This window comes from Canis lupus, chromosome 29 (assembly GCF_011100685.1).
Source record: "Canis lupus familiaris isolate Mischka breed German Shepherd chromosome 29, alternate assembly UU_Cfam_GSD_1.0, whole genome shotgun sequence".
Lineage (NCBI taxonomy): Eukaryota > Metazoa > Chordata > Mammalia > Carnivora > Canidae > Canis > Canis lupus.
In genome coordinates, this window is record NC_049250.1 from 35,553,649 (window position 1) to 35,581,486 (window position 27,838).

The window sequence follows — 27,838 nt, forward strand, 5'->3', positions numbered from 1 at the left end:
CAGAATGACATCTTACTGCACCTTTCTCATAATGGCTAAGGTTTTTAAAAGACTAAAAAACTAAAAAATATGTTGTACAAGTATGTGGAGTAACTGAAATTGTCAGATTCCAATGCAAATACAAATCAGTAAAACTGCTTTGGAAAACCCCTTTTTACTACTGCAGAACGTGTACATGCCATGTGACCCAACGTAACATATATGTGTACATATGTAACCAAAAGACATGGGCTAGAATGTTCATGGTGATAATATTTGTCATAGTTCATACTGGAAACACCTAAAACCACATCAATGGTTGAAAGGATAAATACATTTTCATGTTCACACCATTGGACAATCTACTAAAAATGGGGATGAATGGTTTACAGTAATTCTTATTAATATAGATGAACTCAAAAAGCATCATGTTAAGTGATTGAAAGAAACCAGACGTAAATAAGCGTGGTTCAAAAACAAACAAAATTAATGTATACCATTAGAAATCATAGAGGTAGTTCTAGAAGGAGGCTTTTGGGTCCTGGCATTTTATTTTGTTTCTTGATCTTATTACTATATATTTTTTTTATTACTATATGGGTTTATTTGCATAGTGAATGACATTGTGCATTTCAAACACTTAAATGAAAGTGTTTTTATAAAGCAACAGGAAATTTGTCAGAGCTTCTAATAGCAATAAAGTATCACTTTATTGGGATTTTCTATAATTATCTCTATTTTTCTAGTTTGATAATGGCAGATTTCCTTTGTTCTTTTCTTCTCTTGATTTCTTTTCCATATAAGGAAATGGCTGTGATAGTCAAAAGGACAGTCAAGTGATGGGGACAACATAACATGTTCTTTAGGGAGAAGAGTAAGTTTGGACGCATTCAATGTGGGTTTAGTAACATGAGTGAAAGGTCAAGAGCAAAAGAAAGGAAAGAGAAATAGATCTCAGGAAAATGTTCAAAAGCCCTATAGTAAGTTCTCAATGTTTCATTTTACCACTCAGCATAAAAAATAAACATGGCCGCTCCTCTCACTGTCATGATTCCTTTCTGGCTATAAAATCTCATCGTTCTCATTTCATTAACTATATCACTCATTGATCTAAAATTATTTTGCCAAGAATCTCAATTCCTTCATCATTTCAGCCTTAAGAGGATAAGGTCTGTGATTTTACAATAAAGCTGTTTTGAAAGTTACCTTTGCTTCTAAGATTGCAAAAGGAAAATAACTTACTGTAATGACATATTTAGCACCATGGAATTCATTTATTCCCAAATCCTTAAAAATCCTAAAAGATCTAAGATTTCTAGTTTGGTTTTATTATAAGAATTCACAATTTACCACATTACTGATATTAAAGAATTAACACAGCAGTGTTTGGATAATCTGAATGCGTTTTAAATGAATTATTCTCCATTTTCCTCCTTGCATGCCTCTGTTATGTATATCAATTTCATTTTCTATATATGTTCCCATGCTCTGTAATATATATAAATATGTTTATCTTCTTTTAAGGTAAAAGTCCACATTATTTATGATAATCCTTAGAAGTTATTGTCAACTTAGAAAATATACTATATGATTTTGTATGTTTTTGCTCGGTGCCTCAGTTAGCTGTTTTTGTTATCAAGGGATCCAGTGCACCCCCCAAATTAAGTAATTCAGATACCATGAAGATAATCTGTCTTAACACACAGCATTTCCTGGAAAACTAATACATATTTTTTCCATGGTTGTTTCACTTTTTTCTATTTATTTTTTGTATCTCTTATCCCTACTTAGAGAAAGAAGATCAAAAGTTGAAATGTCTTTCAATTTATTTTGAAAAAACAATTTAGCTTTCATTTATATTTTAACATGCAATCACTGATCAACTTTCTTTTGCCATTTAAAATAATTACCAGAGCCATTCCTAATAGAATATAAGTATTGCAGCCATACTTAGGAAATAAAGATACGGATAAAATAATACAGTGTGATTCCCACTTCCTCTTAATATGCACTATTAAAGGAACAGGTCTGAGAATTACAAAAGTGCAGTGAGTAACATGTGCAAGCTATGAGATTTTTAAAACCATTTCTTTAAATTTGCTGATATGGAATTGCACTTTCAGGACTTGTGTGGACATTTCTCAAAGACCGCTTTCTATATATATTGATCAAGGCCACTTTTTACATTTCTTTAAGCTTGACTAAACTTTAGACTGGCTTTTTCCTGACTTTTGGCCTGACTTCTCATTTCTTAAAGCACTTATTTTAGAAAACTTGCAGCCGTAGATTTTTCTTTGCCTCTTTAAGATGTAAACTTTTTTTTTTTTAAGCCTCTTGCCAGTTTTATAACCTAGGAATGTTATTCTCAGGACTTGGGACCCTTTGAAGTGTAGACATCAAGGGGAAGAGCATCCCCATTTTGCAGTCTCTGTGGGAGAGTAGAACCCTACCTTTGGTGCATGTTTTGCTCCTGGTTGTAAAACTACCTCTAGTGATTAAAAAAAAAAAAAAATACTAGAAAACTTACTTTTCTTTGGTGTAAAGCCAATGAACAACACAGCTAGCCTGTATTCTTCCTCTCACCATAGAGCTTAAAAATCATCTTGCTTTTTTTTTTTTCTTTCAGTGGAATTGAATTCACACTGTGTTCTGGTCTCTGTGCCCTACTGAAGCAGCCTTGAATAAAGTCTTCCTTGTCTATTTAACTTTTCATAGCACATTTCTTGCTTTGACAATATCTACATTCATTGACTTTAGTACTACCTATGTAACTACCACCTTGCCAAAGATCTACAGTGGATGTATTTTATTGTTTTAATTAAATTAAGTGAAAAATTTGCATGGAACCTTTCTTTGACAAGTCACTCTTTCCTGGGTCAACAAAAAGGTTATCAACATGTGACATATTAAATAGCAAACACAATTTTTAATTTCCAAATGTTGATGGTGCAATCTCAACTGACTTTTAACTAAATTGTTCATAAAAGGAAGACACTTGGTATTTATTGAGTCTTTTTTCTATGCCAGGTATTGTATATTATTAAAAACCATAAAATGGCTTATAATCATCCAAATTTTACAAATAAGGAACTTGTGGCATATGTAAGTTAAGTGGCTTGCCCAATGTCACAAAGTGTTAATAAGTGGTATGTTCAAAATCTAATGTAAGCCTGTCTGATTTCAAAATGAATGCTTTTTCCTTTAGTCCACGTTCTAGCCTTAGAATCACAGAATCACTAATTTGAACAAATTAACTTAAAATTCCTAACTCCTTAGGAATCTATACCAGTTCATCAAATATAAGTGTCTGCAGGTGTTTCATTTCAGTAGACATTAATTCCAATAAAAAAATTTATAATCAGGAAGCTAGTATCTGATCAATATTTGGAAATTTTCAAATTAAAATAAATCTAGACATGTGGTCTTGTCACCTATGAAAGCTCATCCATTTATTCTATAAATACTTTGTTCATTTCAAAAAGAAATAGAAATAGTGTTAAACTCTTGGAGAAAGTCCATCAGAAAAATTGCATCTGATAATCAAAGGGTGGAAATTTTATCATAAAGTTCAGGTAGTTCAACAGAGAATCGGGAAAAATTAATCAAATTTAACATCTATATTCAATAACATGTCCTTGTTCTCCACACCACTGTGCTGCCATCGGAGTCTGTATTCTTTGTGAAATATCTTATATGGATATGGGACACTTCAAAGTGGCAGTTTAGGATAATCATGTCGAAGCAGTCGCTTGATGTGGCTATACTGATGAGTATTCTGATGAGGTTTTAAAAACAAACCTTTGAACTCATTTATCTTATTTCCATGAAATCTACAAAACATTTTTTAAATCACCCTTGAGCCTTGCTTCTTTGCTGAATGTCTCACCCACTCAAATTCCTATCTCTTGAAGAGATCAAAGATAGGGAAGGCATGAACATGGAAATCATTAGGGTGAAAAAACAGTGCTCCACTCAGACTTTCTGTTCATGGCAATGCACACAATTCCTACCTACCTGGCAGCTCAACAGCTACTTCCTTCATGAATTTTCCCTTGGTCATAAGGAAGTAACTTGCTCAAGGTTACACCTCATCCCAGAAGGTGGCCATGGCCAATGACTGGCTGATGAGAGAACACATAAATTTGGGACATTTTGAAATGACACGCCAGCCTTAGCATATGCAATTATGACTGGCTAAGGCCTCAGTTGTAAAAGCACTGCTGATCAACTTCTCCCTTTGCCATTTTCTGAATTCCTTTTTTTTTTTTTTTTTTTGGATTTGTATATTGCCCAAGAGCATTTCCAGGGAACCAAGTCTACAACATCACTTGAGTTTTGAATGGCCTAGGAGTCAAATTCTCTGACATTACCCTTGACATTCCAGTGAGAAATTGATTTTCTATTTCATGATGGCACATCATAAGTTTTTCTTTCTTAATCTAAAAACATACTAAATTTTCTCTGTATTTGTAACAAATAAATGTATTAAGGGTAAAAGTCCTCCTTAACTGAGTCTGGGAACAACAAATAATGAGTTTTTGTGGCAGACAGTGGTAGGGGCTTATGGAGTTTTGTAGTACAGTCTCTAATAGAAATTGTCCCCAAGACTCCAATGAAAATACAAAAACTTGGGAGGAAAAGTCTTGCCTTTAAGCTATACTTAGTAGATTCTTCCCTTGATATTGCATTATATCCACATGAATAAAACATTGTTTAAAACTCTAATAAGTCGAACACTACAAACTACTGGGATGTCTGGAAAGTAGCATACTCTCAACAAATATTTTTTTAAGAAAATTAATGAATGGTAGTTCACATACAGTAATGGACGAGAAGGTACTAGCAGTGATAAAGCAACATTTTTCCAGCCTGAATGCCTCTGCCACAGAAGATGAGGAAAACATTGTATCAGCCCACTGGTATCCTTTTGTTTTCTGGGATGGGGGGAAGGCAGGTGGTATTTTAGGTTGTTTCTAAAATGTTAATAGTGAATATCAAAAGCACACTAAAGTATAAAACAAAGTGCATTAAATAATATGAAAGTACAAAACTTTATAAAATAGTGTGACAGCTCCCATATACCTATCACCCAGATTTAACAGATATTAGAATTTTGCAATATTTACTTGAAAACTTTTATTTAGAAGTAAATAGAACTGATGTAGCTAAAGCCCTGCCCTTCCAATTTTTCTCCATCAATAAAAGAAAACACTATTATGAATTGTATATATCATGTTCATGAATGTTTTATATTTAAAACTATTTACATGGTTTAAAATGTATATAAATGATATCATGCCATATGCATCTTTTTGCAGTTTGCTTTTTTATCATATTAAATATGTAGATATATCTCATTTATATTAATTAGTATGCATTCCAAACTGAAGAAATTACAGCTTATTTTATTAAGGGATAGTTGGGGTGTTTACACTTTTAAGACTCTTAAAATATTGTTTTAATAACACATTTAGACACATTGTCTTGTGTAAATGAGGACACATTTCTCTCTATAAACATTGAGAAATAAAATTTGTAGATTATGCATATCTTCAATTTCACTAGGTAGTGACAGTTGCTCTCCAAAGTTGTTCTATCAATTTACACTCCCACCAGCACTGCATATTAATTTGCTACTTCTTCCCAATCTTTGCCAAAATATAGTGCTAACTTGGGCTTGAAGTGGTATCTCTTTGTGGTTTTAATTCAAATTATCTTACCATTAGGAAAACTGATCATATGTTTGTTGGATACGAAGGTTTTCTTTCCCGTGATTTGCATGTTCATATTTTTTGCCTCTTTTTGTCATTTTTTTATTGATACGTAAGGCTTTTTATTTAATATATGATACTGCATATTTTCTTAATTTGCATCTTGTTATGGTTGCTGCTATTCAAATATTTTTAATTTTAATGAAATCAAATTGGTTCATATTTTCCTTTGTTACTTGTCATTGGTATATAATAGCGATTAAAGAGCATGGACTCAGGAGACAACCTGCCAGGATAAAAACCTACCTCTGCCATATATTGGGGAAATGTTTTTTGCGAGTTAAATGCTATTTCTTCATCTGGAGATAGAATTGGTAATAAAATTTACTTCTAAGGTCATTATGAGGATTGAATTCCTTAGCACATGTCAGGTGCTTAAAACAAGGCCTTAAAACAAGGAAACAGTTCTTCCAAAGAGCCTTCGTGATTATTATAATTGTTAGTAGTAGTTGTGGTGGTAATACTATCATCATTAAAGAAATATTTCTCCAGCAGTTTAAGTTTCACATATATTTATTTTGCTGATGTTTTGTTTTCTCTTTTCACATTTGGATATTTGATTTATCAAGATTTGATTGGGATATGAGAAAAAAATTGACCTTTACATAAATATTCAATTGTTCTAATCAAGACCATTTATTGAATAGTCCACCAGTTTCCCACTGATGTTATATTTCATGTTGTCAGATCTATTTATTAATTATGTATTCTATTGTGGTAGTCTACAGTCCTGTGCACATACCACCTGAATTTAATTTACTATAATTTTTTCTTTAATAATTTTTACCTAGAGTTAAATTCCCTTTTTGCAATTCTTCATAAATTCTTGATGATTCTTGAAACTTTATCCTTCATATGAATTTTAGGGGTCAGCTTATTGAAAGTCCTCTGAAAATTCTTTAGGAGTTTGAATAGAAAATTTAAGTAAATTTGAGAAAATCTTTTAATATTGAGCCTTCCCATGTATGAGTATACATCAGGCACTATTCTAAGTGCTTCATTTGTTTTAGTCCATTTAACTTTTAAAACAACCTTGAGGTAAATGCCATAGTATTCCCATTTTCAGTTAAGAGTATGGACTTGATCCATATGTGGACAACACAAAGATTAAAAACAGAAAAAAACAAAAACAAACAAACAAACAAACAAAAAAAACAGAAAAAAGCTATGTCCCAGTTCTCAAGGAGCTTATAGGTCCAAAGAAAACAAAAACATGTAAATCAACAATGTCAGTGAAAGATAAGTGTAATTATAATGAGAAGAATATACAAGATGAAATGGAAGCAGAATAGAGTCTTGGGAGTAAGTATAAATGTGTGACAACTGAATTTAAAAAAGGAATTCAAAATCTAGTAATCAGGACAAAGAACATAAAATCAGGAGAAAGTTCTATGTGGAATGGAGCAGATACTTGCTTATTCCTGGAGTACTGAAGACAAGTGAAGGAGAATGAAGGCTCAAATGAAAGGAAGAGCTCTCGAAGCCAAATTTGAGCAGGAGAATAAGATCTGCATGTAGTATGACAGACTGAAGGAAGGCCAAGAATGGAGACAGGAAGAATAGCAAAGAAGCTACTGCCATAGTTCAGGGAGGTATGGATGTTTGCACCAGGTGTCTGCTGTGTTGATACAATTTATATTTATGAATAAATATATACATATTTGCATGTAAATATACATGCAAGATCCTGGTGTACCCTGAAAGCATCAAGACATTGCACAGGAACACATTGAGAGAATACAGCTAAAAGATTCATTTTAGGAAAAAAAGGCAAGAAAGATGGGGACTGCATCTACCTTATAATTTCACTTGTCATATAGTACCCTTCGTGAATATTATTTGTCATGGTAACTTTGAATCGAATAAATCAAAATCAGAGACTAATATAAATGTATCAAGGACTTATTTGGATAGGTAGACATTGAAGATGTGGTTATACATAACACAAATGAGGTTATCCTCTTCATTGACTAACTTCCAGGGTCCTATAATGTGCTAATATATTTATATAAGTATAATCCATATTTTTAGGATTACTGCAACCTGAAAGTCAAAATAGGGTCACATTTAACCATTTAACAACTAGCATTCCAGGGGAGAGACAAAAGTCCTAAATTATAGTGTTTAATGGTTTTCATGTGGCTTGGCTGATTTTAAGTTGCAATGTGATATAACTGACCATGCATTTAGGAAGAGGTGCTATCAATACACTATCATAACATGAAATGGCTCTCACACAGTATTCATTAAATTTTATTTATGAAGTTTTTAAGATGTTTGGGAGAGATGGTTTGGCTCATGCACTATCCACACTGATAATAAGCCAAGCCATAATATATATCTCATAATATCTTTGTGCAAAAGGCAGCCTGTTCTTAAAAAAAAAAAAAAATCCATACTAAGGATTTTAATTGACTGGCTAAATCATTGCTATGTGACAGGAAGTAAATAGCAAACATCTACAGACTACCAAATTGGTACATAATCCACTACGTGCATCTACCTGGGTTTTCCAGGAACTAAAGAGAATAAGAAAGATGATTTCTTTCCTTGAATCATTCAGAGAAAGGGTTGTAAACTAAAGGGGAGGTTGGAATTATTAACTCTAAAGTCTCCACTATTTGTGAGACAAAGGTTACTTCCAGAAACTTAAATCATTGTGTGAAAAGTGCAAGCAGGTGACCATGTCATATTCCTTTAACATGACTCTTGGTCAAAAGTAATAGCTCAATTTCACTCATAGACAACAAGTGAACAAATACACAGAAGGCAGTAGAAAGATGTAGCTTTAAAGACAGAATCATTTTCGTCTCCAAAATATAGGTTGAACGAGTGAGTAATCACAGAAGTGGGAGATGACATATGAAACTGTTAATCTCTTCTAACTACATATTGAGCCCAATTCTGTCTCCCACAGGAGCAGATGAGGTGCAGAGCCATAGAGAGAAGTCACTGGCCTTGCCCTTCAGACAAAGGCTAAATAACATTGTCTGGGCTTTTTATGAGTTCACCCCCATTTGAGAGATTGACCTGAGGTAAACTGCTTGGGAAATAGCATTTTGCTTAGATAGGCTGAGGTTTCTAACAGAGTCCTCTAATACAACTTCTGACAATTCTTTTCCCTTCTTGCTTTCTTACCACTGACAGGTAACAAGAGCCCAGATTAACCTTTTGCTACTCCTTTAAGCTCTATCTAAACTTAGCTATCTCCTCTTCAAATACCCTGGGACACAAATTATTTTTAGGGAGAAATAAAACGTACCCTGATAAACTCATTCTAAATATTATTCTTCATCTTGAAGTATTAAGGTTACAGGTCTAAATTTAAAACACACACCGTCCCAAGGATGCCTTTAAGAAAGAAGTCAGTGAGAGACTTTCTAGACACTGTAGGAAGGAAAATATGTTCCGTGGTAGACATATCTTCCAAGTATTCCTCAAATCTCACTGGAGACCATTTTAATCAAGGTTGGGCTCACCTAGAGGTGTAATATATAGTGACCTCCAAGGGCATGAGTAAAGGAAGACTCATCACCTAAAATAATTCCCTCACATGGTGGAATTTTTTGTCTTTTTTTCCCTACATTTAAAAATTATGCAATACTTCAAAAGTAAGGTATAAAAATATAACATTAATTTCTTTCTACTGCTACTCACTACCAAGATATACCAAACTTTACTGTAATATTTGTTTCAGGTTATTTCTTAAGAAATAAGTTATTACAGATAAGATCAAATACTATAGTAACCACTACTGATGCTTATTTCCTTTTCTTCTATAGCTCTAGAAGTAACCACCATTCTTATTTAGAAGTTCATCATCCCTTAGATTATTTTTGTACTTTTACCACTCATATACTTAGAAAACTAGGTTGCTTTGCATATTTAAGCACTTATACATGCTTATATATCAAAGAATAAACAAAATCCAGCAACTTCTTTTACTGTTCAAAATTATGACAATACATATAGCTTTAGTTACTTTAGTTAATAACTATTATCTTATATTTATTGATAGACTACAGTTTACTTTTTGCTCATTCTCCAGTTATTAGGAATTTAGATTATATCCAACATTTTGTTATTCTAAACAAAAAAACATTCTTACACATGCCCCCTTGTAGCATGTAGAGAATTTTCCTAGAGTAGATACCAAGAAAAATAATTAGTTGTTACAGAGGCTTTGTATTTCCAAATTCATTACATGTTGAAAATTACTTTTTAAGATTTATTTATTTATTTGAGAGACAAATTTACTTATTTATTTGTGCACAGAGAGAGTGGACAAGCAGGGGCAACTTCAGAAGGAGACGGAGAAGTAGGATAAATAGGGAACTGGATGAGGGGCTCCATCCCAGGATCCCAGGATTGTGACTTGAGCCTAAGGCAACAGGTTAACTGATAGAGCTACCGAGGCATCCCAAAAAATTACTTTTAAAATCACCAACCTAATTTTGCCTCTTAGTATCTAGGACATGCTCTACATTCTTATCAACATTTAGGATTGTTGGATTTTATAATTAATGCAAATAAATCAGATGTGTAACAATTATTCAATGTTGTTTTAATTTGTATTACTTTGATTACTAGTGAGAATGAGCATATTCTCATGGACTCCAGTGGTTTGTGGCCATTGAATCATGTTCTCCATGTCCTACCTACCTTTGTACATTATTCTGTTGTCATTTTTTTTAATTTCTTAAAGGTCTTCTTTCTAACACAAAGCTTGTGCTTATATGCACTACAAGTATTTTCTCATAGTCTTTGCTTTGATTTATAACTTTGCTTATAATATAATGCTGCTGAGACAAATGATTTTATTTATAAAAAGAAATTTAAATTCCTCTCTCATAATATACACATTAAAAACTCCAAATAAAATATGGAGGAAAAATGTAAAAGTTTTTGAAAAAAATAAGAGAAAATCTGTGAAATTGAAACACAAAGAAGACATAAGATCAAAAGGAAATAACTAATAAATTTGCCCCATCAATACTTAGCACTCTTAAGACAATAAAGTCCAGACTCTAAACAATGTAGCATTTCCAGTATTCAGCATAAAATATAAAATCACTTAGTGATTAAAAAAAATAGAAAAACTTGACAGAAAACTGTCAATAAAACAGATTCAGAGATGAGATAGGTGTTGGCATTTAGCTAAGAAAAGAAACAAGCAATCTAATATAAATATGTTCAAGGATTTAGAGAAATAGATGTGATTAGTGATGGAACAGATAGTAAATAATAAAATAAAAAACCAACATGGAATTCTAAAGAGAACTAAACACCATGGAATTCTAAATATATAATTTCTAGAGGTTAAAAAAAAAAATCAGTCTCAGAAATGAAAGCACCACAGAATGAGCTTAACAGCAGATTGGACACTAAAGACAAGAAGATGGTAACATGAGCTGCAGGCCAGGCAGCCAATAGAAACAATCCAAACTGAATCAGCTGCTTTAAAAATGTCTCAGCTGGACTGATGGGAGAACCCAAGGAAAAGATGCCTATTGAGGAATCCCTTGTCAGACTAGAATAGGCGAGAACTAGGACCTCGCTATTCTTGTTTATTGGCCAGAACATAGTGGTAGATGCACAATGGCAGAAGGTGAGGCAATACGGCACCTCTGCCCTCCACAGTGGACTCTCTCGAAGGAAATGTGAGGAGCTCACCTCCTTCTCTACCACATTGCCATCACAGAGACTGTTTAATGTGAGAATCAATCCAGATTAGGAAGATTCATCCATCTAAAGACAACAATGCTGGACCAGGGCAGGCCTGTTTCATGGAGGTAGTAGCGTAGGGCAGGGAGCTGAAAAGCCTACCTGAGTAATACTGACATATTGATAAAGGAAGAGAAATGGAGAAGTTAAATGCTCTTATAAAAAAGAAAAGGGTAGTGGACTGACATGCGCACTTTATTTTTTCCCAGTTTACCTAATATGTTAGCTACCCTGCCCCAGGAGATGGGTAGGTAAAAGAGTGGAGAGAGGCCACAAAGGATAAGAAAAGACTTGGAAGGGAGAATTAGAAGTGCCAAAAAGTGTGTGCCTCCCTCTTTATGTGCGTGGTAGGGGTTTTTGTCATCTTTTGCTGTTTAATTCAATTAGTGTAGGTAATTCTATGGATGAAATTGATACTTTTCTACCTGAGAACTTGTCTACTGCCCAGTTTTTTCTTCCCCCTTTCTTATTTTTACTCTTTAAAACCACTTCCTCTTAGTAGTCAAAAGTAATATAAGGATACATCAATTTAAGATGACAAAAAAACTTAAAAAGATCTGAAAAGTTGATCTATTTCATACACATTTCTAAAATTTGATTGAATATCAAAATTACGTAGATGTCATAAGAGATTGAAGTGGAAATTCAAACATATAGGAAGAGATGGTGCTGAACAGTAGAGTAGATATTGAGTAAGAATCAAACTGTAGGACCACTGTGAGCAGAAGAAGAAAAACAACGGGTATCTGAACTGAGGGTCAAGATAAACTCACAGACTATTAATCTTGGCAGTTATACTTTAGAACTTTCATTATCTCAGTAATACCTATAAAAATCAATGCCTGCAATAAGTGTCTGATTTTCCCTGATTTCTTATGCAGTAGCTCCTGTTCTCTTCCACATAAACTCTTTTGGGTAGGACAAAAATTGAATCAGACCTTCCATGATGTCACCCGGTTTAGCCTATTACTTTTCTTTGTTTGATGGTTTTGTTGATTGTTACCGTGCAAATATGACACGAAAACATCCAACTAGCATATTTCAAAATTTATAAAACTTATCACAGACTCAATAAAGTGCTAGTTATGTGACTACTTTTCCTAAAATGTTTTTAAGGCACTCTACACTAAGAATTAATTCTGCCCTCCAGGTAGGGCTGAAACCACTTCTATTTGTGAATGTCTATACCTTCACTTTACTTAAGTGAATGCTTTCACTTTACTGGAATTTTTTTTTTAAATTAGTACAATTCTGGATTTGCATCTTAGTAACCCTTCTTCCTATATGTATATCTAAGATAGATATAGATATAAATATAGACATAGATATAGATATAGATGATATAGATATATAGATATAGATCTTCGTTTTAACTTATAGCTACTTAATTTGGAGTCATAAAATTCTTCAAAGTATTTTCCTATTATCAACAATTTTATTTTTGGGGATGCCTGAGTAACTCAGTGGTTGAGTATGTGCCTGCAGCCCAGGGCAGGATCCCCGGGCCCTGGGATCGAGTCCCACATTGGTCTCCCCACAGATAGCCTGCTTCTCCCTTTTCTTATGTCTCTGCCTCTCTCTCTGTCTCTCAAATAAACAAATAAAATCTTTAAAAAAATTATTTTTGAATTGAGTTCAACTACTCTTAAGGTGATAGAATTTGAACACATTTAACCATTCTGGCAGATTTCCTCCACATTTTAAGATACTCCCTTTTTTTTTCCAGCCTCAATATATTAATAGGTATATTATTTGGTTTCAGTTTTATTTTTATAAAATATTATATAATAAATATACAGTAAGTTATGATCCTACCAAATTTCCAGATAACACCTTTTTCACAATTTATATATTGCATAATTATAATATATTGTAAATAATCATGTAATTTCTTTTCTAAAAGGAATAATAATCATGTAATTTCTTTTCTACAGCTCACTCCGAGCCTTTCTTATGTTTTAGCTCATTAATTTCTTTATTTTAATTGGCAAAGCATCTATAACATGGATTTCTTTTCTACCAGATTCCATTGATCTACTGGAAATACCAACACTTCTATCATAAGCATTTGCAGAACGAGCACATAGAGAGTTTGTATGTTCATGTGTTAACAAGAACTTTGAAATCACTTTAGTAAATCAAGGTGAACAAAATTTGTTAACCAAAGAAAGCTGTAATATAATCAGTTATATAGCAATACATCTTATATAATGCAATAAACATTTTTATTGTATACATAGAGTACACAAGTAAAGTCAAGTAATATAAATATTATTTTTAGGGTTTCCATTTTATTTTTTGAGATTCACTGTATATTCACATGTTCATTCCACCTATTAGTAATACTGAGATACACTACAGTGTGAGATTTTAAGTATCCAGAGAAGTATCCTGTATTGAAAAGGGAGAATGATTTAATAAGCTATAGACCTAGACTAATTTTATTTCCATAATAAATAAATAAGCCAAATAGATAAATAAATAAGCCGTAGACTGACTAATTTTATTTCCAAAATACTTGACCCTCTGTGGTTGTAAATATGGTTTGCCAAGTTCTAAGATATTGGGCCCAAGGAGGTATTCATAAGAAAAGAGATTATTATGGTCAGTAGAAATTTTTGCTTCTAAATGGAAATATCACATTGACATCTGGTACATACTTTAGTCATATTTTGAAATTTAAGAATCAGGCTTTGCAAAATAGTAAGCATAAGCAAATGCTACACACCTTTGGATTTAATTTGAATAACCAAACAACCTCCTCCGATATTGTATATTTCACATTTTTTCTATGTCAGAATTTTTTTTACTTAGTTCAATTTATATAATATGCTTCAAAAGAATAGGGCTATGCATACATTAGAAGTACATACCACTTTATATTTACTTTAAGCTTATTAAAATTATACCTCCTCTCAAATAGTTGCGATTACATGTAGTTTTATGAAAAATGCAAATAGTCTCAGGTCCACGTTTTTCTATTAACTTTTTCTGTTATATGAATCACATTAAATTTGAAAAGCAAACAAATTTATATTTAGAAAGTTCCTAAGCTAAGGATAAATGGTAAATCAGAACACAAAACACAGATAGAGACTGGAGAAGAAAACAGAGGAAAGCGATAAGAAGGTAGAGTAGCTCCATTAACTTAGTTAGGTCTAGACAAAGGCAGAAAAGGGCTGCTGAGCCAGAATTTTGTGATCCATTATGTGTAAGAGTAATACTGCACTAAAAAAAATAGCATATTTACATCTTCCAAGAAATGTGTTTTCCAAGAATTAACCAACTTAACTAGAGAGCAGTATGTCTCCATACAATATATTGAGCATGTCTTATTTCTAAGTTGTGTAAATATTTTAAGTGGCCAAAAGCCTGGTTCTAACTCATTTGATAGCAATAAGTTAGATCTCTGATGTTAGATCTTGGCATTCTTTATCCATGCTTATGGCTGATGGAATGCTTAATGAGACTCAGAGATTCAATGATTTGATTACCAACTGGAGAGACAGATCAATCACCCACCTACAGGAGCCAGATCAACTCAGATCTAACCCACAAAGCAGTGTATTTCTAACAACAAATATAGTTATTTGTCACTCCTGATAATGACTCAGGGTCTTCAATACAATAGAATCCCAAAGTAGTTCTTTCACGTGTACAACTGATTTGCTTAATTTGTATATAAGATTATCCCCATTATTTTACTTTACTTCAAGAAAAATAGTTATAAGAGAAATAGTAGAGAAGCCCAAAGCTAATACTGATCTCTCAGTCAATTACTTATGCTCAGTTACACTGCGAAATCATTAGGAATTAGTGGTCCAAGAACTTTGCTATATTGGGCATTAAAGAGCAAGTGTCCTCAGTGCTTAACCCTGTCTGTTCACCAGAGCCGAGGGTAGATTGCAGAAGATGTCCAGGTGAGTGCCAATGCCATTACTTGGCTGTATCTAAGTAACGTGCAATAAAAATGACACGGTAACAATTTTCCAATTCGTTTGCTAATCAAGTAAATAAACAAATTTTGGGGGCATGAGTATTTGGGGTTGCTTTATTTTTTAAACTAAATTACCTAGTTTGATAATGTTCATTGATTATATATGGTTTTATAAATTGATATAGTCTTGATTTGATTTGGAAAAAAAAAAACGAGCCGGCTTGTTCTTATCCTATTATCCTTTTATCTATTATAGTCCTCTTATTAACATCTCATCTACTTTTAGAGGTGATTCTGACTTTGTTTCAATCCTCTGCAGATTTAAATGCTTTAATTCAGTTATGTCATGTGGTATATTATTGTTCTTTCTGACCATAGTCTTTGGTATTTTGGGAAAATCTCCATTCAGTAGAGGAGAAGGCTAAAGCCTTCTTCTTCCCTACTGGCCCCTGAATTAAAAACAAACAAACAAAAATTTCCATCTAGCACAGTTGGGAAATCTTGGAGTGACTTAATCATATAAATGGAGCCAGAGGCCCCACTCAGTATAGTATTTCTATTGTCATGTTCATTTGGTCAACTTGGGCTACTGTTCTGTTCTGGGAGTATAGGTACTCTGCAAAATGGGTGCTTCTAATTTTGATTCTTCAGCACTAGGCTTTTCCAAGTTATTTGCATTTGCTAAACAATTCTGGTATATCTGAGTAAATCTAAACACCTTTCTTGAGAGGGAACACAAATAATCGGTTATTGAAATCTTCAAAGAAAAGTCTATATGGGCCCAATAGTTGTCAAAAGCACATGAACACCTATTCTTGGATTGGAACCTGCATCTTTCCCTTGGTTTTATTTCTATGTAAATTTTTTTAAGATTTTATTTATTTATTCATGAGAGACAGAGAGAGATAGAGACACAGGCAGAGGCAGAAGCAGGCTCCATGCAGGGAGCCCGACGTGGGACTTGATCCCAGGACTCCAGAATCACGCTCTGGTCCGAAGGCAGGTGCTAAACTGCTAAGCCACCCAGGCATCCCCTTTCTCTTGATTTTAGATCAAGGAGGAGAGTGCCGTTTGTCATATGACCCTTCCCATTGTCTACTTATTAGATAATGCCCTCATGCATGCCTATCCATCACCTGACTATGCCTTTGTCCAAGGATGTCTCATCCAATAAAGGATTGGTTTACTTAACCACTAGCCACCTAAAGAAGAGACAATCAACAATATACCTAAGTTTACTAACAGACAAGGTCTTGTGTTTTTTTTAAATGAATTACTGGTAAGGGAGCCTACTTTACATAAATGGTAAAACTAGACCACCTAGAAGCTCACACAGAACTGATCAGCTCACATTTAGTCTTTGTGCTTCTAGGAAATAAATATAATCCATTGTTTTCCTGGGTGCATTCCAAGATTCAGGCAGCCTCAAAGTCAGAACAAACAAGCCAAATGAGAAGCTTATATAATCCTTTCATTTGACTAATAAGAAACTATAATTTCCAAAGATATTCTTCAAATTCTTATCATATTATATCCTTAACATTCAAAGAGGAAGTTTGAAACGTAAGTTTTATTGTTCCAAGCAGGGGTATTCCCATTCACAGAATATGAAGAGAAAAAATAATGATAATATTGAATATTTATTGCATGCTTACTATGTATCTGGTACTGTTCCAAATGCAATATTTATATCAACTCATTTAGACCACACGACATCCCCTTAAAGCAGATATATTGAAGCACTAGGGAGGAACTTGTGCCATAGAGGAGTTAAATATTTTTAAGTGTTAGAGCCATAATTTGAACTAAATAGCCTGGTTCTAGAGCCCATGCTCCTAACTGCCTAGCTTAGTACTGCATCAAAAATAAAAACAAAACAAAACAAATCCCAATACTACCTAATTTTTAGTAGTTACTGGCTAAGGAAGAAACCTAGCACTCTTACAGTTCTTTCTGTGTCTTAGAACTATATGTCAAACAATTAGAGGCTGAGTTTAATGCCTTGACAGTCACCTCTAGATAGAACTGATCTGAAACCATTTGAGAAGATTACCAGGAACAGAGGAGAAAAAAGCATTGACAATCTCCTACTTCTCTGAAAAGGAATCTCACTTAAAATACAAATTTTAGGGGTGCCTGGGTGCTTAGTTGGTTAAGCATTCAACCCCTGGTTTTGGCTCAGGTTATGATCTCAGGGTCATGATTTTAGAGTTGTGAGATTGATCCCCACCTCGGGCTCTATGCTCAGTGCAGGATCTGCTTGGGATTCTCTGCTGCCTCTCCCTCTTCCTCTGCCCCTCACTCTGCTGGCACTGACTTGCGCTCCCTCTCTGTGGAATCAATCAATCAATCAATCAATCTTTAAGAAAAATATAATAAAATGCAAACCTTATACATCATATATATAAACTGGGCTGGGACTTTTATTTTTTATCATTTAAAGATTCTCATAAACCAGTAATTCTTTCAATGAGTTTATACATCAGAACATCTACTGATTATTTCAGTTACTAGTTCTTTCTGTGGCTATGAGAATTTTTCTTAACTCTCTGTACCATAGTTTAGTCATTTATAAAGTGAAGATAATAACAGTACTTCTATGACAAGATTTTGTAATAATTAGGGTGAGTTGACAGGTATAAAATGGTTTGAAAATTACTCACAATATGGTAAATATCAGGAAAATATTATATTCATATCATTATTATTATTATTTAAAGATTTTTAAAAATATTTTATTTATTTATTCATTAAAGACACACAGAGAGAGGCAGAGATATAGGCAGAGAGAGAAGCAGGCTCTCTACAAGGAGCCTGATGCGGGACTCGATCCCAGGACCCCAGGATCACAACCTGAGCCAAAGGCAGATGCTCAACCACTGAGCCACCCAGGTGCCCCATATTATTATTATTATTATTATCCACAGCTTCCAATCATTGAGATCAGAAAAAGGTCAAATAAACAGCTCTGATATTGTTCAAGATTATGTTTTATCCATGATTTCAATACCTTCTCCCCCCAGAGTCTGCTAGTGTCATTTTCTAAGTAGCAAGATGCTGACTAGAATGCCAACAATCCTTAGGGTCTCGATTTCCTCTTATACATTCCCAATCTACCCCTTCAGATGTTTTAGATAAATTTTTTTACTATACTCATGCTGAATTCAGCCTCAGAAGTCCAAAGGACAGAGCAATCAGCACAGACATCCTATTTTGCTTCCCCCACTGGCACTGTGCTCTAGGCCTCGTGTCCATTCTTTGGGATTCCACAAAGCTGTTCTACTTGCCTCCTAGCTAGGACAGCTACTTTTCTTAGGGGACCATCAGGCACACAATCTTATCCCAAATAACTCTTTAATTAAGCACCCTTACTTTCATCTTGCCTTACGCAGTAATCAAAGCTTATTTCCCCTCTCATATATACCAGTCATGAACTTGTTATATTATTTCCAAATTTTCTGTTATATTATTTCCAAATTTTCATCCTTGCTTATCCGTAAATTTGCATTTGTAATTTTTCTTCTCAACTCTGAACCTTGACTCATTTGAAAAGAATCCTGACTCTCTAGCCACGTGTTTTTTTTTTTTAAATCCAAGTTATGCTGCTTTGCGCTGCCGTGAGAACAGTCCTTGCAATTTAAAGAGCTCCCAGTAACTGGACTATCCAATTCTGCTCTAGGGACGATGTCCTGAGAACGAGGCATCAACCTAGATACAAGCTATGCATTCAGTTAAATAAACAGCTTTGAATGAATACAAAGTGTATAAGATTAGCTTTGCAAAAATTTTTGTATGGCAAACAATATTGCAATATTTTCATGTGTTTAATAATGCTCCCTTCCAATTTATAACTTTTATCCACAAGGGGCAATAAACACAAAAAGAATGAGAAATTCTACATTAAATGCATGATGACTTTTTTTTTAACCATAAACAATTATAATATAAATTGAAAGAGAATTTCTTATAAAATTAGTGACCGATTCAATGAATTCCCCAAGTTCTAATGATCTAAATTTTATTTTGAGACATTTGGAAATGTAATTAGGTAATGTGAATTTCCTGAATATGAAGCACAAACAACTGGCTTGAACTCAGCTTGGCATATTTAAATGGTACATATTCTTTGAAATATTTTATTGAACTAACAGAATATATTACAGGTCAATCATTATGGCCAGTTTTTAAAATAAACTTTATGTTGGGAAATAATTATCTATAAATATCTCTCACATTTCTAGATGTTCTGAGCAAAGGCACTTACAGTCAGTTTAAAAATATTTTTATATAAGGTGACATTGCAGGAGAGTAAAGTTTAGAGATATCTCCCTCCCCTGAGATGTTTCAGAGCAATAAAGACCTTCCTGGAGGAGATTTGCTTACATTCTAGAGTAAAGATAAAGTCTCTATCTCCAGAATGAGATGAGGAGTTTACCAGCAGTTGAATATATAATCAGAGTTTTTTAATTCTAGGATTTATCCCCTGTTACTTATTCTGCATGTACAGTTACCATTCAACTTCCAGCACATCACCCTACGGGGACTGAAACTCAAGGAACTGGTGCTATGAAGTTGGCAACTAGCTGATGCTTTTGCTGTGACTAATAAACTGTCTTTGTGTCTGACCTAAGTGTCTTGTGATTTTATATGTATTGTTAGTGCCTGAATGTTTGTGTCTCCTCCCCATCAAAAAAAATTATATTTTTTATAAATATTAGAAATTAAGACCTTTAGGGGATAATTAGGCCATGAGGCCTTCACCCATGTGGAAACCTCATGAATAGGATTAGTACTCTTGTAAGAAGAAACAGGAGAGCTCTCGCTTTGTCTCTCTCTCATTCTTTCTCTCTCTTTGCACCTCTCCCCCCATCACCACTACATGAAGACACAATCTGAAAATGGTATCTGCAAAGCTAGAAGACAGCCCTCACCAGACACCAGATCTGTCAGCACCTTCATCTTGGATTCCCTAACTTCCAGAACCACAAAAAATAAATTTCTATTGTTCAATCTGTACAGTCTATGGTAATTTGTTATCTCAGCCCAAACTGATTAAGAGTTCGGAAAAAGTTAGGTAAAACCTCAGATCCTTCACAGTTCCTGAATTAACATTATTGAGATATACATTACATAAGATAAAATGAAACCATTTTAAATATAGAGTTTAATGATCACATGTATACACGCATGTAAGCACCATGATAATCATGATATAGAATATTTCCAACATCCAAAAAAGTTCCCTTGTGTTAATTTCCAATCAATCTCCTCCATACCCTCAGATATAATCACTGAAATATTTTCTAAACCATGGATGGGATTGATCTTGTCTAAAATTTCACATAAATAGAATCATGCAGTATATAATTCTGGGTTTGGTTTATTTCACTCATGATTATTTTCATTCGTGATTTCTGAGATCCAGTAATGTTATTGCTTATTAGAGCAACACATTCCTCATATTTATTGATTGGTATTCCAGTGTATGAACGTTCTACAATGTGCTTATGGATTCTGCTACACCTGGGCTGTTTTCCAGTTTGGAGCTACTGTGATAAATCTGCTATGAGTCGTTCACAAGTCTTTGTATGGAAACACATTTTATTTCTCTTGGGTAAATATGTAGGAGTGGAATGATTAGGTTGCATGGTAAGTGTGTCATTAGCTTTATACAATACTGCCAAACTGTTTGCCAAAATTGTGCCATTTAACATTCCACCAACAATGTATGAAAAATTCCACTTGCTTCATATCCTAAAACTTATACTGTTAGTCTTCTTAATTTAGTCATTCTAATGACTGCATAGGGATGTTTCACATGCTAGATATTGTTCCATTTGGCATTCATTTCTATAGTCTTCTATTCCCCCATCCCTAAGAATGACAGAAATTGGAAATCGAAAACTGTTTTTCCTACACTCCTTCATGGCTAGGCCTCTCAATACAGCTTAGGTTCTTTCAATGAGATTAATCGTACCACACTTGAAGGTGTCAAGGAAGTGGAGACTACAAGGATGGTACAGTTGGACAAGCAGGGAGAGTAGCTGGATTTTGTGTTTTTCTCTATCTTACCAGATCCATGGGTATGGGAAAGCTGTGACATCAAGTGGTCAAGAAATCAATCTGTTCCTAACTCTAAGTTGCAGCTATCGTAGTATATATTCTTGAAATCAGAAAGAGTGGTGACTTTCTGACTTTTATTTCTTTAGGCATCTAATGATTTTGAAATCACTTAATCTTCCTAATATTTTTTCTGCTTGGAATGCCTCCAGTACTTTCTGTTACCTGAACTCTGATTGATTCAATAGACATTAAGAAAGAAAAAAAAAAAGTGTGAAATACAGACGAGGGATTTTAAGGGGGAACTGGCTCAGCATTCTAAACTCTACCTTAATTCTCGGTGGGAATTGCTTAATGTGTTATCACTGTAATAACTTATTAACAAAGATCTGTTGTCCATATATTAATGATGCTGATATTTATTGAGGGTTTACTATGGACCAGGCACTGTAAGAATCAGTTCAATGCTTATTACAAACTTAGGTCAATCACAGTACAGACACTGTCATCTTAAATCCATTTTAGCATTTCCTACTTTGTACCAGAAAAGGATTTTACCTAGGTCTGTCTAAAGTAAACTTCTACAATTTCACTTCTACCATGTTGTCTCTCTGACAAAATTTGTCACTAATTATCATTTTCTATATCACTCAAAAATAGGTATGCACTCTCCCAAGTCCCTGGTCTTACCTACAAATTTAACCACTTCTGGCTTCCTTTCTTCTTTTCAGGGTTGCAATGGAAGTCATCATTTTCTCCTTCTACTTAAGAAAAAAAATCCTATTAGAAATGCTATATGATCCAGCAATACCTCTTCTGGGTAAATATCCAAGGGAAATGACATTAGTACCTCGAAGCGAAATCTGCACTCGCGTGTCCACTACAGTTCTATTCACAATAGCGAAGATACAGAAGTGACCGAAGGGTCTGTTGATGAATGAATAGACAAGGAAATTGTGATATATGCATACAATGCGATATTATTCAGCCTTAAAAAAGGAGATCCTGCCATATGCAACAACATGGGTGAAACTCAAGGACATTATGCCAAATGAAATAATGCAAAAAAGAAAAAGTATTGCATGATGTCACTTATATCTGAAAATCTAAATAAAAGTTGATTCACAAAAGCAGAGAGTAGAAAGGTGGGAGAAATGAGAGATGTTGGTCAAAAGGTGTGAAGTTGCAATTGTGTAGGATGAATAAATTCGAAAAAGCTAATGTACAGCGTGATGGCTATTGTTAATCTTACTGTATTGTATACTAGAAATTTGCTTAGATCTCAGGTGCTTTCATTTAAAAAAGTTAACTCTGAGAAGAGATGGATATATTAATTAGCTTGACTGCAGTAATCATTTCACTATATATGGATATCAAAGCATCATGCTGTAAATTTTAAACGTGTAGTTTTTACTTAAAATGTCCCTATTAATCATATATGATTAACTGAGGGACCCAAAACTCACAACAGTAAATGAAATAAAGTTGATATGCATATCTTTACTGTGTTTAGATGTAAGAACTTTTGGCCCGGAGGCTTCACAAAAATATTGGGACTCAGACCCCTTTAATCCTGCTATTCCACTGGTCTGAGCATTTGGCTTTCACTTTATGGTTGAAGACAACAACTCAAACCCCAGCCCTCTTTTCTACATACTAACCAAAAGGAAAATGGAAGGGCCAAAATGTAAAATGTTATCTTCTTCATTCCAAGCATACATGTTAAAAGTCGCACACACATTTCTGCTCAATCTATTGGCCGTAAATTAGTTATCTTTAACTATAAGGTGGCTAAGAAATATCATTTTTTTTCCTGAAGTTACAAATCCAGATAAAAATTAGATTCTCTTGATAAGTAACAATTAGAGGGACTCCTGGGTAGCTCAGTGGTTGAGCATCTGTCTTCAGCTCAGGTCTTCATCCTGCGGTCCTGGGATCAAGTCCCGGCATCAGGCTCCCTGCGTGGAGCCTGCTTCTCCTTCTGCCTCTGTCTCTATCTCTCTGTGTCTCTCATGAATAAATAAATAAAACCTTTAAGAAATTTTTAAAAATAAGTAACAATCAGAAACTCGTTCTTAGAGAACAACCAGTGAAAGCATCCATACGTTGTATCTTGATTCTATGTTCTATCTTACCTTCTAAGAGATTCATTCTATAAAATCCATATAAACCCATCATAAAATATGAGGTATTTGATGACCTGTGTCATATTTAACTCTTCTGTCTCAATTTCTGCCCCCATCATCTCAATTCTCCCTAACCTCCGGCACTTGATAATCCACTGTATTTGCAAGACTGTGTGTATCACTGAAGGTTCAATCAGATAAGCTGCACTGTTGATAAGAACCACTGCAAATAATACTGAATAGGAACTTACAGGAATTCAACTCCAAGTAGGAAGGGACATGGTGAAGAAGTCTATGCAAAGCTATTGTCTCTGAGTCTGAGGATGAGCCTGAAGAGGTGTGACTCTCTTTGTCTAGAGTTCAGAAAGAAAAGCTGAATGTGGAGTAAAACATCGAGAGACCAGAACCACAAAAATGGGCTGGTACGTGAACCTGTGTCTAGCCTCTGCTATCAGCCTCAACGCTAGGACTGCCCCACAGGAAGAGTTGACTCTCTCTTCTTGAGCATATCTGCTCGTATGCCAGGCTCAGGATTCAGAGAACCCATGGGAGAAAATCCAGCAGGAGAGAAAGGAGCAGCAGGCCTGCATGTTGACCCCCGCCCACAAAGTGAGCCAACGCTGTCACGTGCTCAGTGCCCTAGACCAACCTCTAAGCTGTTTGGGAAGGTAGTTAGAGCTCAGCTTAATGGGCACAGAATAACCCTGGATGTGTTATTTGGGTCTCATTTTTAAAACCTGCATCTTCAAGATTTCCTTTCCATAACTCCTAAGACAGGCTATCTACTAAAATGTGGCTCTGTAGTACTTTTTTTCTTTCAGTCAGATGTTTTGTTTTTTTGTTTTTTTATTGCTCATATCTGCCACCACAAAATAAAAAATTAAAACTTTGCAGTCTGGAAAAAGGCACAGAGAGGTTTTTCACTGGGGGAATAAAAAAAAAAAGCAGGTTTTGAAATACTCCCTTCAAAGTTAAAGATTTTCTCCATCTTCTTCCACTTAGAACAGTTTTTGGAATTTATGAAATTGATTTCATTGGATGATTTTGTTTACACAACTTTAAGAATTAACTCTGGCAGTTTCTTTATACACAGAAGTTTTTCTTTCCAAGAAGTAACTTTTGTGAAGGAAGACAGTAAGATGTAGGCAAACATGGTAAGTTATTTGTGAATCTCGACCTAGCCCAAAGGCCTGAGGTGTTCGTTATGCACTAGATTTTCATATTTATTCATACATCTCTACTGAATAAATAAGTTTTGTAAGCAATATGGTGTTTTCTTTAAATTAAGAAAAATTCCTATCTTTATTATTTATAGGACTAGACGGTATGAACAAATAGGTCAAGATAATCACCAAGCAAAATCAATTGAGTACTCTTTGTCAGGGTGCCTTTTCTATACCTGTAATCAGATTTTTTTTTTTATTCAAGCAACAATTTTTCCTTAAACTCCACAGTCTTAATTTTTCAGGGAAAGAGAGGATTTGCAATGATGCCATCAACTCCACACCACCGGGCTACTCCCCGACTGCCCGACTGGGACCCTTCCCGGGCGTTCTGCCCCACCAGCCAGTGAGGACAAGAATTCTTCTGCTGTCCAGCTCTGGAACACCTGGGCCTGCCCTGGCAAGGGGCTTGCTTGCTCACAGAGCCTGACCAAGCACGAAGCGTTGACCAGGAGCCCCAAGCCTTACAAGGGCTTCATTAGTGCCCACCAGGCCTGACTGGTGCATCCACTTTCAAAATCCAATGCATAATGTACATTTCTCACAATGTAGAGAAAATATTTCTAATGAAAGAAAAAATACAAAATACAAGGGACAGAAACTAGGCTTCTTACATTAAAAATTAAATTTTCAAAGTTGTTCCCAACATAACTGTCTTCTCCCTACAGAAGTCTCTGTACTAGTTGAACTTAATTACAAATAAAATGAATTACTAGGTTCACAGGATATAAAATCAGGACTATGAGATCATACAAAGTATTAAATTTGAAATACAACTCAGTTTTTCTCTGGAAAAATGTTGTCATGTTTTTCTGACTTGCACTTCAGAAGTTTCTCAATGTATCAAAACATTAGTTGATTTTAAATATTATATAGGTTAACAAAGAACTTGGCTCTTTAAACTGTGCCTCTCCTCTCATCAAATGTGAACAGCCCCAATTTTTTCCTGTTGGCTACATGTTGAGTGAAGTGCCTTTATGCTAATTTGGAATCACCCCGTCCTATGCTTAGCAACGAATTAATACCAAGATAGCTTTTCATTTTTGAAAAATGAACTGCAATTTTTTAATAAAAATAAATCAAGTATTATTTATTATATTTGACAAGCTACTCAGTTAGCTAGGCAACATTTAGTGATGTCCCCAGATAAAGATTTAGGTAACATTCTTCAAAAATAGGAGTCCCTGGTGAATTCCCAGGACTTGGCACTATTTGTGATTGTTAGTTTTGCCCGTACCTCTGCAAAATAGCAAAAGTGAATCAGTTCAATGAGGAGTTGTCAGCCAGTTGAAATTCAGAAATAAGCTACTAATGGTAATTAATTAAATTCTACTTTTTTTCTTAATGTATTATGTGCATTGACTAAGTTGCAAAAATGAAGTAATCAGCTTAATGTACTTTTTAAGTCAATAAAATATTATATCAAATTTAAAAGATATAAAAATGATTTTTAAAAATGTAAATCAAATGAAATATTAATTTATTCTTATTCTCAACAGCAGTATCACTTTCAAAATCCAATGCATAAAGGCAGGCACTTGGTTGTTCCATGGATCTGTCTCTTCTTCAAAAGTGTTTGGAGGGAACAGACCAAGGGACACCCCTTCTACCAGCCTGTGACCACCTTCCAAACTTTTTTCCAGTCACAACCTTTTTGGGGCCATCCTCTTGGCTACTCTCTGCCTCTAGGACCAGCCAATCCCCTATTTTGAGCTTAGTTCCTTATTACCACCAGCCATGAGCTCCCAGATTTGTCAGAATTATTCCACCAAGCGGGAGGCTGCCATCAACTGCCTGGCCCACATGTATCTGCAGGCCTCCTACACTTCCCTCTCTCCATGCTTCTATTTCTACCATGAGGATGTGGTTCTGGATGGTGTGGGCCCTTTTTCCTCAAGTTGGCTGAAGAGAAGCACGTTAGCTCTTGAAAATGCAAAAGCTCAGCCTCCACACCCTCTTCCAAGACATGCAGAAGCCATTCCTAAGATGAGTGATGTACAACCCTGTATGCCATGGAAGCTGCCCTGGTTCTCGAGAACCTGAACCAGGCCCTTTGGGATTTGCATGCCTGGGGTTCAGCCCTCACATACCCCCATCTCTGTGACTTCCTGGTGAACCACTTCCTAGAGGAACAGGTAAAACTCATTAGAAAAATGGGGGACCAGCTGACTAACCTCTGTAGGCTGGCTGGGTTGGGCGAGGATCTCTTCTGAAGGATGACCATCAAGCATGAGTAGGGGCCTTTGACTAGCCCCTCTGGCATCCCCCTGATGCCTGGACTTGTGCCTGAGCTTCTCCCTATAGCCATTAAGGAGCACTTTAACCATCTTGGAGCCCGTTCTCAAGCGTTGGACCAAATAGAAAAAAAAAATAAAGCTTTTTGCAGCCAAAAAATAAACAAATTAAATTTTTTTAAATAATAAAATCTGATGGATAAAAAGTACTTTTCTGCCTTTTTTTTAACTACCAATTGAAAGCTCACATTCTTACCAGAAGAAATGCTATTATGAAAAAAACTCTAGACATGAATAAATCTGATTGTTATATTAGAGAAGACCCTCTACAGAGACTTATGCTGTGTCCCTCTAAATACATCTTCTAAATGGATTTCATCCACAAGTGAGAACTACCAAATATCCAGACACTGGCAGTAAAGGACAGATAAATGGAAATACTCAAAGTTTAGTAGGCAAGACAGTCTTTCCGCCTTTTCTTTTTGTGGTGATATGCTACTTGAGATATGCCCAAAGCTACCATGCTGTACATGGGATAGCGTTATTGCCTACATCCTGCCACAGTATTTAGGAAAACTTTAAGGATAAAGCAGAATTCAAAAGGGGAAAAGAGGTACAGGTTGGGAAGGAGAGAAAGGTAGAGACAAGAGGATCACACATTTCACAGGAAAGGAAGGGTCAAATGAATGTGACTATAAGAATTATTACCATGTTATTAGGTATGAAAGGCCATAAAACATAAGATACATTGCTTTTTCTGCTAAACCAAAAGAACCTTAAAAGA

At 34.8% G+C, this 27,838-nt stretch overlaps 1 long non-coding RNA gene across 8 annotated transcripts in view; it reads right to left on the bottom strand.

Moving 5' to 3' along the window:
- LOC111093241 overlaps positions 1–27,169 on the bottom strand; it is a 110,329-nt gene extending 83,160 nt beyond the window's left edge. For 5 of the 8 annotated variants that reach the window (XR_005380907.1, XR_005380905.1, XR_005380908.1 and 2 more), the window contains exons 1-4: positions 26,995–27,169; positions 22,322–22,398; positions 22,162–22,232; positions 17,642–17,741 (exon numbers count right to left, since the gene is read on the bottom strand). This is a non-coding gene — a long non-coding RNA (uncharacterized LOC111093241). The remainder of the gene's footprint in view (positions 1–17,641; positions 17,742–22,161; positions 22,233–22,321; positions 22,399–26,994) is intronic. The other 3 variants (XR_005380906.1, XR_005380909.1, XR_005380903.1) reach the window with 1 other exon arrangement.
- Between the last annotated feature and the right edge of the window lie 669 nt (positions 27,170–27,838).